Source organism: Echinops telfairi, unplaced genomic scaffold, assembly GCF_000313985.2.
Source record: "Echinops telfairi isolate 266 unplaced genomic scaffold, ASM31398v2 ScPeMD7_7427;HRSCAF=8465, whole genome shotgun sequence".
In the NCBI taxonomy this organism is placed as follows: domain Eukaryota; kingdom Metazoa; phylum Chordata; class Mammalia; order Afrosoricida; family Tenrecidae; genus Echinops; species Echinops telfairi.
In genome coordinates, this window is record NW_022111327.1 from 13,803,756 (window position 1) to 13,816,576 (window position 12,821).

General features: G+C 46.6%; 1 protein-coding gene and 1 pseudogene across 1 annotated transcript in view; one reads left to right on the forward strand and one right to left on the reverse strand.

The window, feature by feature from the left end:
* Positions 1 to 12,821, reverse strand: part of SLC25A43 (solute carrier family 25 member 43) — a 91,587-nt gene that overhangs the window by 71,063 nt on the left and 7,703 nt on the right. The gene's annotated exons all lie outside the window — the stretch shown is intronic.
* LOC101640078 lies at positions 10,583 to 10,861 on the forward strand (annotated as a pseudogene).

The window sequence follows — 12,821 nt, forward strand, 5'->3', positions numbered from 1 at the left end:
AGCTCTTTCAGTAAGACACTTGTCTTAGTCTTGTTGTGGTGCCTTCAAGCAAAAGAGATCCAAGAAAGAAAAAGAGATCCTAGGGGAAACCGATCACATGGATCTATATATAACCCCCCTCCCTGGGGGATGGGCAACAGAAAAGTGGGTGAAGGGAGACGTTGAACAGTGTGAGACATGACAAAATAATAATAATTTATAAATTATCAAGGGTTCATGAGGTTGAGGAGTGGGAAGGGAGGAGACAAAATGAGGAACTGATACAAAAAGAAAATGTTTGAGAATGATGAGGGAAACAAATGTACAAATGTGCTTGACACAATGGATGGACTGTGATAAGAGTTGTAAGAGCCCCCAATAAAATGATTTATGAGAAAAAGAGGTCCAATCAAAACTGAGCCTTCCAAGGGGATTTGTTGGGCCACATTCAGGACAGACAGGACATCTCAGGAAGTTGTGATGACCATTTTCTGAGCTTCTACAAGGGTAATTTTGTCAGATCTTTTCAGAGCACACAGAATATCACAGGGGCTTATTAGGAAGAAATTTGAAGAAAAGGGAGGAAAAGGCCAGGATCGTTGCGCTGAGAACTTTTCCCCACCAAGACAATGCACCAGCTCATTGCACAAGGGCAGCAAGGGTTGTCTTACCAGAATTTCATTAGGAAATCTGACCCACTCCACACTAAAACCCTGATCTTATCCTTTCAGGCTCTTTTTGGGTTTGTTTTCTAAATTCAAAGAACATTGAAAGACAACTTGAGTCGCATAAAGCCGCCCCAACTGTCCTTGTGATGTAAGTCAAGCGAGTGCAGAATTCTCCAGGGAAGGGTTAGAGAGATGGAAACACTGCCTTTTCAGAAGTGTGTAGAGCTAGATGCAGGAGATATTGGGAAACAATAGCTTTCTATTTGGGTCTTTTTGTTTAATAAAGTTATCGACCATTTTGTAGCAGTACTTTGTAATTTATCCTCCTAGGTTGATGAAACCACAGAAATACTGGCGGGACCAGAACCAATTTATGTCGACATCAGCAATACCTTAGTTCTGACTCAGTCAGCCACAAATATCCAGAGCGAGTGAGCTGTTGAGGCCTGTAAGGGTTCACAATTTGCCCAAAGGTACACAGTTCACAGAACAGAGGCCACACTTTTAATCATGATATGAGGTTGGTTGGTGCCATCTAGTTGGCTCCAACCCATAGTGACCCTATGCACAACACAATAGAACGTCATACAGTCCTGCATCCTCCTCACAATTGTTCCTATGCCTGAGCTCATTGTTGCAGCCACTGTGTCAATCCATTCTCAGTGAGGGCTCCTCTCTTTTTCGCTGCCCCTCCACTGTACCAAACATGAGGTCCTTCTCCAGGGACTGGTCTGTCCTGACAACATGCCCAAAGTATATAAGACAAAGCCTTGCTATTCTTGCCTCTAAGGAACACTCTGGCCTTCCGTCTTCCAAGACAGATCGGTTTGTCCTTTTAGCAGTCCTTTCAGTATTCTTCTCCAGTACTATAATTCAAACGCTTTGATTCTTCTTCACGACATTATGCAATTTTTCTAAATGTGGGTTTTCATAGAGCCTTGTTAAGAATGTTTACCAAGATAGGAATAGAAGAGAAATTCCTCAACATAAAGAGTTTTACAAAACTAAGGGCATATTCAAGAAACACCTCTGACACAAAGACAAAAAAAGACTAAAAAAGTAAGGGCATACATAAACCATCAACAGCCAATATTAGTCTTAATGGAAAGAGACTGAAAGCATCCCCTGCCCCCCTGAAATGGGAACCTGACAAGGATGCCCATTGTCACCACTCCTATTCAATACTGTAGTATAAGGCCAAAAAAAAGTCAATAAAGGGCATCAAAATTGGCACTGAAGAAGTAAAACTACCCTTATTTATAGATGATAAGCTTCAGTAAGAAAATTACTGTAACTAATGAACAGTTTCAGCAAAGTGGCTTGGAACAAGACCAATACACAAAAATTAGATTCTTTTATACCAGTGGTTCTCAACCTGTGGGTCACGACCCCTTTGGGGGTCGAACAACCCTTTCACAGGGGTTGCCCGATTCATAAGAGTAGCAAAATGACAGTGATGAAGTAGCAACGAAAATAATTGTATGGTTGGGGGCTCACCACAACATGAGGAACTGTATTAAAGGGGCGTGGCATTAGGAAGGTTGAGAACCACTGCTTTACGCTAATGAAGAGAACCCAGAAAAAGAAATCAGGATAACAGTACCATTTATAACAGCCACCCAGAAGGTGAAATGCTTAGGAGTAAACCAAGCAGAGATACAAAAGACCTATATAAGCCAACTATAAAACACTATTATAAGCAATCAAGAGATCTTTCTTGGGGTGCAGTAAATTACTTGATATGACTTTTCTAGCCATCATCTTTGTAACTCACACCAAACATCTGGGTGGGACCATGTAAACAGAGTGGAGGGAACTTTAAAACTGGGGTGGTCAGTGTTACCCTCCAGCTAGGTAATAAAATGAACCCTCTCAGAAGCAGGATCGGGAGGATCTCACAAGCACCAAGAAAGAAGAGCTAGGACACCCCAGCCCCGGATGCAGCCTTGCAGCTTGGCGACGGCCAGGGCGGCAGCCATCCACGATGTGCAGGCCTCTGGTGCAGCCTCTTCGCCTTAGCCCTGCAAAGCTACAAGCAGGACTTGGTGCCGCAGCCCTTCCCTGCATCCTAAGCCTACCACCATTGTAAGAACTTTGAGGCCTTGCTTGCAGATGCCAGCCTGCTACCCAACTTGAAAGAACTTCTCTTGTTTTCCAGACACAAAGACAAGTAGTCCTGGGACCTGGTGAGCTGGATTCTGGCATCCGAGGTCCTGACAATCTACAGCACAGGGAAAACAGAGTTTGCAAAGATCCAAAAGCTGACCAGTGCCCCTTACACCTCTGTCCCCATGCGGGACTTCCTGTTTGCACTCTAGTATTCCAACCCATCTAATGCCAAATTTTATGAGACCTAAGGACAATGAGACCTCATCTACACCTTCCATGGGAGCCGCCTGGAAAACGTCCATTCCATCGTCCACAATGGCCTGCACTGCCACCTGAACAAGAAATCCTTGTTTGGGGAGGGGACCTACCTCACCAGTGACTTGAGCCTGGCCCTCATTTAAAGCCCCCACAGTCATGGGTGGCAGTGCAGCCTTCTTGGCTCCCTCCTCAGCTGTTTGGCTGTGTGTGAAGTCATTGACTACCCAGATGTCAAGTGCCTAACCCAAAAGAAAGATTCCATGGAGCTAGCTCGCAGAAGAGGGAGAATCAAACACAGTGAAAGAGAAGACATTCCTTCGAAGTACTTTGTGGTCACCAACAACAAGTTCTTTTCTTTTTTAACCATTTTATTAGGGGCTCATATGACTCTTATCACAATCCATACATACATCAATTGTGTAAAGCACACTTGTACATTCATTGCCCTCATCATTCTCAAAACATTTGCTCTCCACCTAAGCCCCTGGCATCAGCTCCTCATTTTTCCCCTCCCTTCCCACTTCCTCCTCCCTCACGAACCCTTGATAATTTATAAATTATTATTTTGTCATATTTTGCCCTATCCGACGTCTCCCTTCACCCACTTTTCTGTTGTCCGTCCCCAGGGAGGAGGTCACACATAGATCTTTGTAATCGGTTCCCCCTTTTCAACCCACTCCCCCTCTATGCTCCCAGTATCGCCACTCACACCACTGGTCCTGAAGGGATCATCTGCCCTGGATTCCCTGTGTTTCCAATTTCCATCTGTACCAATGTACACCCTCTGTTCTAGCCAGACTTGCAAGGTAGAATTGGGATCATGATGGGGTGGGGGGAGGGAGGAAAGCATTTAGGAACTAGAGGAAAGTTGTATGTTTCATCATTGCTACACTGCACCCTGACTGGCTCCTCTCCTCTCCACCACCCTTCTGTAAGGGGATGCCCAATTGCTTACAGATGGACTTTGGGTCTCCACTCCGCAACCCCCCTTATTCACAATGATATGATTTTTGGTTCTGATGAAGCCTGATACTTGATCCCTTTGATACCTCGTGATCGCACAGGTTGGTATGCTTCTTCCATGTGGGCTTTGTTGCTTCTGAGCTAGATGGCCACTTGCTTACCTCAACAACCAGTTCTTGTGGTACCTGCTGAAGCAGCCCAAAAGGGCATTCAGCCAGCTGGCCTGGCTTTCTAGCCATTGGTTTATGGTTCTGCAATTCCTGTATCTGCTGCTACTGCTCATAGTGAGCGTCATCAACTTCTCTACCTTCCAACACTTCTGGAATAGGGCGAAGAGATCATCTTTCTGGGCCTGGTGTGGGAGCCATCTTGGCCACGTGCCTTAGGAGAACTTGCCCCATGACTTTGTCCCTTGCATCCAGTCAGGCTGAGCCTGGGAGCCAGCTGTGGGCCTCGGGACCACTCTGTATGCCATCAATGTGTCATTGACCTTGATGATGCTCCCAGTCACACTCTGGTCTCTGGGACCACTGGTCTCTCATGCTCACATTTCAAGGGAGCCCCCATGTCTGCTCCAATTAGTCCTGGGGAGGCAGCTTCCCAGCTGGGGCCCAGGGGAAGGCCAACCTTGTTTGAAAACAGTTTCCATGACATCAATGGCGTGATTACAGTGCCATCAGTGGTATATTTTCAGTGCTCCTGGCAGCAGCCAGCCCTTTCTCCACTGCCTTCTGGAAGGCAGAAATGTGTGTGTGTGTGTGATTATAAATCACTAGGCGCTTGCCTTGTTGTGACTTAAGACGTCCAAGAGGAACAGTTATGTTTCTCATTTTTTGAGCCCATCAGCCTTTGTGAGTGCAAAACATCTTTCACAGTTTTTGCAAATCAACAGAAACAGCCTTTTGTTCCAGCTATGCCCCCCGCCACTCCCCAAAACTATGGCTGAGAAAGGAAGAACTTCAGAGACCTGTAAAAAAAAACCCCTGAACTTAACATCTTTTTGTAAAAATTACCAACTGCTGGTGAGAGCTGCAAATGGAATCAAGTGTTTATTTTAATTTTTTAAATTTTTTGGGAATGCTTTTTGACAAATTAGGCTTGTGGGCTAAACACAGGGCACCATTTTGCCAGTGGCTCGGCTGCTTTTCGAGAAAGGGATCTGAGCTGCATGCCGGTCCTCTGTTCACATTCTTAGCAAGTGGCCTTGATTGCAGCCTGCCTGGCCTCCAGACCCTTGGGGGCTGCTGGGCTAGGAGACAGAGGCCTGCCAACTCTGTGCATGGACCTTCCCTGGGGGGGCGGGGCGAGGGAAGGGGTGTGTGTGTCTCAGGCTGGTGGCTTGAAATGAGGAGGAAGAACCTGTGGCCAGCCAGCCAGGGCCCTCTTGGCTCCCTCCTTCCGGCAGGGTGTCAGCCTCGGAGGAACCTTGTCTGATTCAAGAATGATATTTCTATAGAGAAGGAGGAGGAAAATGATTATTTCTATAATTTATAAAATTGTGAGAAAGCAACTTTCATGATTTTTACATGGACAGCTAGACCATTTCAAAGACAATAAAAGTACTTTCCTCCTGACAAAAAAAGGACAAGAGGAGGAGGAGGAGCTTGGAGTGAAGCATGTCCTCTGGATCCTGAGAGCCCTGTACTCGGAACTTCATCACTCTAGGAGACAGGCGTGACACCAGAGGAGCAGCCAAGGACAAGCAGCAACAAAATCAAGTCAGAGTAGGAGCCAGAGTGGTGGACTTCCCAACCCACAAAGCAAGTGGACTGAATGTCTTTGGGAGGGATGTGCACTTGTGCAGTGGAATGTTTCCAGGTACTTATTTGGGGGAGCAAGGTTTGCTGACACACAGAGTTAGAGCTGAGCACCTTTGAGCTGAAGGTATGCGTGAAGTGACTTTGTTAAGGTGACCAGATTTTAACATTGGTAAAGCGGGACACCATTGATAAAACTCATATCCTGGCAAAATAGCCACATGGCAGCCGAAAACCGTATACCCTAGCTTGTTGTGCATTCTTTCCCAAAATTGGGACCTTTTAAAATTGCCGCGGGATGCGGGAAAAATTGTTCAAAAGTGGGACGTCTGGTCACCTTATCCTTTGTGCATCTCTTGGTAGTGCTAAAGGAGTTTTGTAACACTTCACAGAGCAGGGCAGAGGCCAAGGGGTCAAGTGACTGAGAGGCCAGGAACAGAGATAGGCAGGCTGTGGGCATGGCCTCATTGACATCAACTTTGCACTGCTGTTGAGTTTGACTCTCCTTCCTCCTTGTGAAGTCAGAGCAGGGCGGACGTGGTCCCATGTCATGTCTTACACCTACATCGAAAGGCTATTGGGAAAGTGTCAATACTACCCAAAGCAATCTACAGATATAATGCAATCCCGAATCAGACTCCTTCATCATTCCATCCCAACTTTATATGGGAAACAAAGAGACCCTGGTAAGCCAAGCCCTACGAAAGTAGAGCAATGAAGTGGGAGGCCTCATCCATACTTTCTAATCCCCAAACCAGTTTCACGCACTGCCATCGAATTACTTCCGTCTCCTAGTAACCCTACAGGACAGAGGAGAACTGCCGGAACTGCAAACCAGGTACGGAGAACGGGTGCAATGGCAGATAGAGAAGACTCATGGAACAAGATCAAGAACACAGACGTAAATCCATTCATCTATGGAAAGCTGTCTCAGAGGAAGCACAGCTGGAATGCTGCTTAGAAGTGAGGGTGACAAGATAGTTTCACATAGACTCGTATCAGGAAGGACCAGCTCCTGGAAAGGGACAACATGGATGCTAAAGCAGAGGGGCAGCACAAAAGAAGACGCTCAAGGAGATGGACTGACACGGGGGCTGCAACAATGGGCTCAAACCTAACAATGGTGAATATGGTGCAAAACTGGGCAGCGCTTTGTTTTATTGTACAGAGGGTCCCGATGAATTGCAACTACCTTGATGACACCTAACAACAACAGCAAGCAGCTATTCTTTGGCCAAGGGCTGACATTCATTTGCAGAAGAAGGAACTAGAACACCTCTCTCATACCATACCCCAAACCAAACTCAAATGGAGTAAAGACCTAACTGTAAACCCTAGAACTATAAAGATCATCAATGAGGAAATAGGGACAAACTTCCAAAACCAAAGCCAAACTCTCTGTCACTGGGCCAATTCTGATTCACGGGGCAGAGTAGAAGTACGTTTGTGGGTTTCTAAGACTGTAAATCTTTAGGGAGTGGAAAGCTTTGTTTTTCTTCCAAGGAGCAACAGCTGGTGGGTTTGAAGAACCCACCTTGTAGTAAGCAGCCCGACAGGCTGCTAGACCACCAGGGCTCCTGGGACAAAGGTATGGCAAAAATAGATGATCAAACAATGTCAAACCCACATACAGCAGATGACAAATGATCTGGGTAAGATTTCCTAAAAGTCAGAAACATCAAAAGATTTTACCAAAAGAGTCCAAAGAGAATCCACAGACGGGGGAAAACATGTTGGCAATGACTTATCAGACAAGAGACTAAGCTTGAAAATTTTTAGAAAGCTTCAACACCTTAACAACAAAAAGACAAATCAACTAAAAATTTGGCAGAGGACATGAAGAGACATTCCACCACAGGTGACATTCAGATGGCCAATAAACTCATGAGCTCATGATCACTCCAAAACAAGCCAAACAAAACGCAACTCCATGCTGATTCATAGTGACCCCCTGTGAGTTTCCAAGATTGTAATTGTTTACAGGAGTAGAAAGCCCAGTCTTTCTCCCATGGACCGGCTGGTGGCTTCAAACTGCTAAGCATGCGGATTGCAGCCCAATGTGTCACCACCACACCACAAGGGCTTCTGGTGATGACTAGCCATTGAAAAATAAAACAAGGGCATTTATAGAGGTCTAAATACAGGCATGTGCATATGTACATATATTTATATAGGATGGGGGGAATAGATGTACGTGCACATATTTACAGGTTTAGTATTAAGGTAGCAAATGGACACTGGGCCTCCACTCAAGCACTCCCTCAATGCAAGAACACTGTCTGGATGGAGTTAGGCGGGTGAACTGAAGGGCCCCCCTGTCAAAGCAGAAAACTGGCCAGGCCAAACGGAGCCAAGACGGAACAACCTGGCTGAGGGAGTGCAACCTCGCGCTCTGGTACACAGAGCACCACAAGAAACTGAAAAACTGTTCTCAGGATGGCTTGCACAGCCTGCCACCTCGATAGTTTCCCTACCTCCAGGCACCTTCTTTTAAAAACCCTACACCCTGACCTCCAGGTGTGACTTCCCTGGGGTACTTGCTAGCCCATGGAACCTCATCCAGAGCTTCCCTCTAATAAAGCACTTTCTGTTTCTGCTCTCCCTTTTTCCTGTCAGTTATGTTTGTCCACCTCCTTGTGCCTCAGTTTACCTTATAAACACTTTGTTCTATTAAACTGGCATTCGATGATGATCACCTTCCCAACACGATTGCTGAAGATAAAGTGGGTGCATAAGCAAATGTGGTGAAGAAAGCTGATGGTGCCTGCCTATCAATCAAAAGATAGAGCGTCTGGGGTCTTAAAGGCTTGAAGGTAAACAAGCGGCCATCTAGATGAGAAGCAACAAAGCCCACATGGAAGAAGCACACTAGCCTGTGTGATCATGAGGTGTTGATGGGATCGGGTATCAGGCACCAAAGAACAAAAAAATCATATCATTGTGAATGAGGGGGAGTGTGGAGTGGAGACCCAAAGCCCACCTGTAGGCAACTGGACATCCCCTTACGGAAGGGTCATGGGGAGGAGACGAGCCAGTCAGGGTGCAGTGTAGCACCGATGAAACATACAACTTTCCTTTAGTTCTTAAGTGCTTCCTCTATCTTAAGTGCTTCAACTATCATGATCCCAATTCTACCTTAGAAATCTGGCTACAGCAGTACATGTACACTGGTACAGATAAAAGCTGGAAACACAGGGGATCCAGGACAGATGATCCCTTCAGGACCAGTGCTGAGAGTGGCGGTACTGGGAGGGTGGAGCGAAGGTGGGGTAGAAAGGGGGAACTGATTACAAGGATCTACATATAACCTCCTCCCTGGGGGATGGACAACAGAAAACTGCGTGAAGGGAGACGTCAGACAGTGTAAGACATGACAAAATAATAAAAAATTATAAATTATCAAGGGTTCATGAGGGAGGGGAGGGTGGGGAAAGGAGGGGAAAAATGAGGAGCTGATACCAAGGGCTCAAGTAGAAAGCAAATGTTTTGAGTATGATGATGGCAACAAGTGCACAAATGTGCTTGACACAATGGATGGATGTATGGATTGTGACAAATGTTGTACAAGCCCCCAATAAAATGATTTACAACAAAAAAAAGAAAAACAAAACAAAACAAACACAAATCACCAACCCACTGCCATCCATTGCTTCCAACTCCTAGTGACCCTGCATTGGTTTTCCAAGGCTGTGCACCTTTTGGAGGACAGATCGCCTGATCTGTCACTTGTGTAATGGCCGGTGGTTTGAAGGGCTGGTGAGTCTCGTGGTTAACATCGAATGCTTACCTGACAGCACCACCAGGATGCCTCCGTTAGCCATTCAATGGAGAGCCTAACAACACTGAGATTCATATCACCCCAACACTAATAGCAATGTTAAACAACAAAACTGAAACCAACCAATGCCGGCAATGGTGTGGAGAGGCTGGAACCCTCATACACTGCTGGCGGGGTTGCAAAATGGGGCAGTGGGGTGTGTGAAAGCACACCTGCTGTGGAAAGCAGTGGGGTATGTCCTCAGACAGTTGGAAATATCAAACCATCCAGCATCCCCTCTACTAGGTAGATATTCTAGAGGAATAAGAGCCAGACATGAATAGAAATGTACACACCCATGTTCTTTGCAGCACTATTCATATACAATAGTGGAAAGATGGAAATAACCTTGCCCATCAAGGAAACAATGGACGAACAAGCTGTGGTACACAACAAAATAATATTAAGGCGATGTGAAAGATTAACAGTGAAGCTACAGACACTCCATCCCATGGCCGAGGCTGGAGGTCAGTACGCTGAGGAAAATCAGTCAATCCCCAAAGGGCAAAGATGATACCAGAGCACTATTCTCCAATGTCAAGAGAAGATAGTCACACAACAGTGAGCATGCTTTGGTGGTTATTTGGGGTGGAAGGGGAAGGAAGGGTAAAAGAAGGATAATGTCTAACCAGAAACATGCCCCCTTCCTGTTCCAACAGCACAAACACCCACCCACAAAAAAATTCCTGCACAAATAACATAAACACCTAGTTCCCGGAAGCACACATCCCAGCCCACAAATGTATTCAAATATTTCCCCTCGACTAGTCTGTCCAGAGAGAGCCTTTCAACCCAGGCCAGAGGCCCCTCTCAAGTTTCCTCTAATAAACCTGTCTCCCACCATTGAGTCTCCCATCTCGTCTCTCCTGCCTCCATGATTCTACCATTTCGTATTCTCCCAGTAAATCACTAACTATAGGGCGGACACGCACTAACTCAAGTGACAGGGAAGGCAGTATGGAGGTCAGCACAAAAACAGTGATGGCAAAGGCAGGCAGCTGGGCGACGCAGAGCTGCTGCATCACTTCGAGATGGCAGAGTCGGAAGAAACCCGAAACGCCTGCTGAGCCAGCAGGGTATGCGGGAGATCATCTCAAGGAAGGCCAAAGGCATTCCCACCAAGAGCTCCCGGGGCAATCCCACCACCACAGTCCGCCAACCTAGCATACAACGTCATCTGGAGCACCGTGCGAGAAACTGAGCCCCACAATGATCTCGCCTTCCTTCCAATTCGTGCCAAGAAAAATGAAATTATGGTTGCCCCAGATAAAGACTACTTCCTGATTGTGATTCAGAATCCAACAGAATAAGCCACTCTCGGATCCTTATGTTAGCCCTTAATATCCCCTCTCCCCAGAGGCATTACTCCTGACAGCCCACTACAAGTGGGATCAGCCGCTCGAGCCAATCCAGTGACCAAGGGTGAGCTGCTGTCCCACTCACGCCACCTGTGGCACCCCTCTGCCACACCAGACACTGCTGCGTTCCCACAGGGCTTTCTCCTTCCAGGAAGCTCCTCCCACCCCGCCTGGGGGTCTGGAGTAAGAGCAATGAGGAGCCTGCACTCTGCTTCCTCCTGTGCCCTTGGGAAAGTCTATTATTATTTTTTTAACTAAAAGAGCCAAAATGGTTAAAAAATAGAATTCAGCTAACAGAGGCGGTGGTGGTGGTTGTGGCCTTAGAGTCGGCTCCTACCCACAGTGACCCCATACACAACCGGACGAAACCCTGCCTGGTCCTGCACCCGCCTCACAAGCGTTCCTGTGATTCAGCCCACGGTTGGAGCCACTGGGTCAGTCAAGCTCCTTGAGGGCCTTCCTCTTTGTCGCTGCCCCTCTGCTTTACTCCCCAGCTCCTCCTCAGTCACATTTCTGGTGCCCTCTGACCTGAGGCGCCCATCCTCCAGCACTAGCTCCGACAATGTTCAGCTTCCATTCTAGGTCTTCGGTATCTGACCATGTGTTCAAGCTCTGGGTAACATTTTCAAGCGGCCCTTTCCTCCGAAGTGGGGAGCTGAGCCCTTCTTCGTGGTTTGTTCTCAGTCTGGAAGCTCTGTTAAAACCTGTTCACGTTGGGTGGTCCTGCTGCCATTTGAAATACCAGTGATGTACCTCCCAGCATCACAGCAACACACACGCCATCACAGTGCGACAAGCAGACATGGAAGGCAAATTACTATTGTATAGTAATTACTATTATACATAGGCTTCAAAAAGTTCATGGAATAACTGAGTGACAAAATGGGATGGTTCTGCAAACATTCTTAAGCTCCCTTATCCATACGACCTTGCAGTTAACAAAACTCGATGAGTGGAGACAGACAGACGTGAAAAGTGAATGGTGTGGGACGATACCCACAAGTATAAAATGGTTTGACAGGGTATTTCGACATGGAGCTCTGGTGGTGTGGTTGGTTAAGTACAGGGCTGCTAACCGCAGAGTCAGTGGTTCAACCCATCAGCTGCTCTGTGGGAGGAAGATGAGGCTCTCTGCTCCCATAAAAGATGTAGTTTTGTGTCTGGCTAGCAAAAGATAGAGCATCCTGGGGTCGTACAGGCTTGAAGATAAACAAGTGGTCATCTAGCTGGGAAGCAACAAGCCCACATGGAAGAAACACACCAGCCTGTATGATCATGAGGTGTTGACGGGATCAGGTATCAGGCATCAAAGACCCAGAACAAACAATCATATTGATGTGAATGATGGGGTGGTGGGGGGAGGCAAAGTAGAGAACCAAAGCCCATCTGTAGACAATTGGACATCTCCTCAAAGAAGGGTCACAAGGAAGGGATGAGCCAGTCAGGGTGCAGTATAGCACTGATGAAACATACAACTTTCCTCTAGTTCTTTAATTCTTTCCTCCCCCCACGATCATGGCCCTAATTCTACCTTACAAATCCGGCTACACCAGAACATGTACACTAGTACAGATAAAAGCTCTCGGGACAGGGAATCCAAGGCAGATAAACCCCTCAGGACCAATAATGAGAGTAGTGATACCAGAAGAGTAGGGGGACTGTGCGGGGAGAAAGGGGGAACTGATTACAATGATCTACATATAACTCCCCCAGGGGGACAAACAAAAGAAAAGTGGGTGAAGGGAAACAGCGGTCAGTGTAAGACATGAAACAAAATTATAAATTATCAAGAGTTCATGAGGGATGGAGGGAGGGAAAAAATGAGGAACTGATACCAAGGGCTCAAGTAGAAAGAAAATGTTTTGAAAATGATGATGGCAACATATGTGCAAATGTGCTTGACACAATGGAT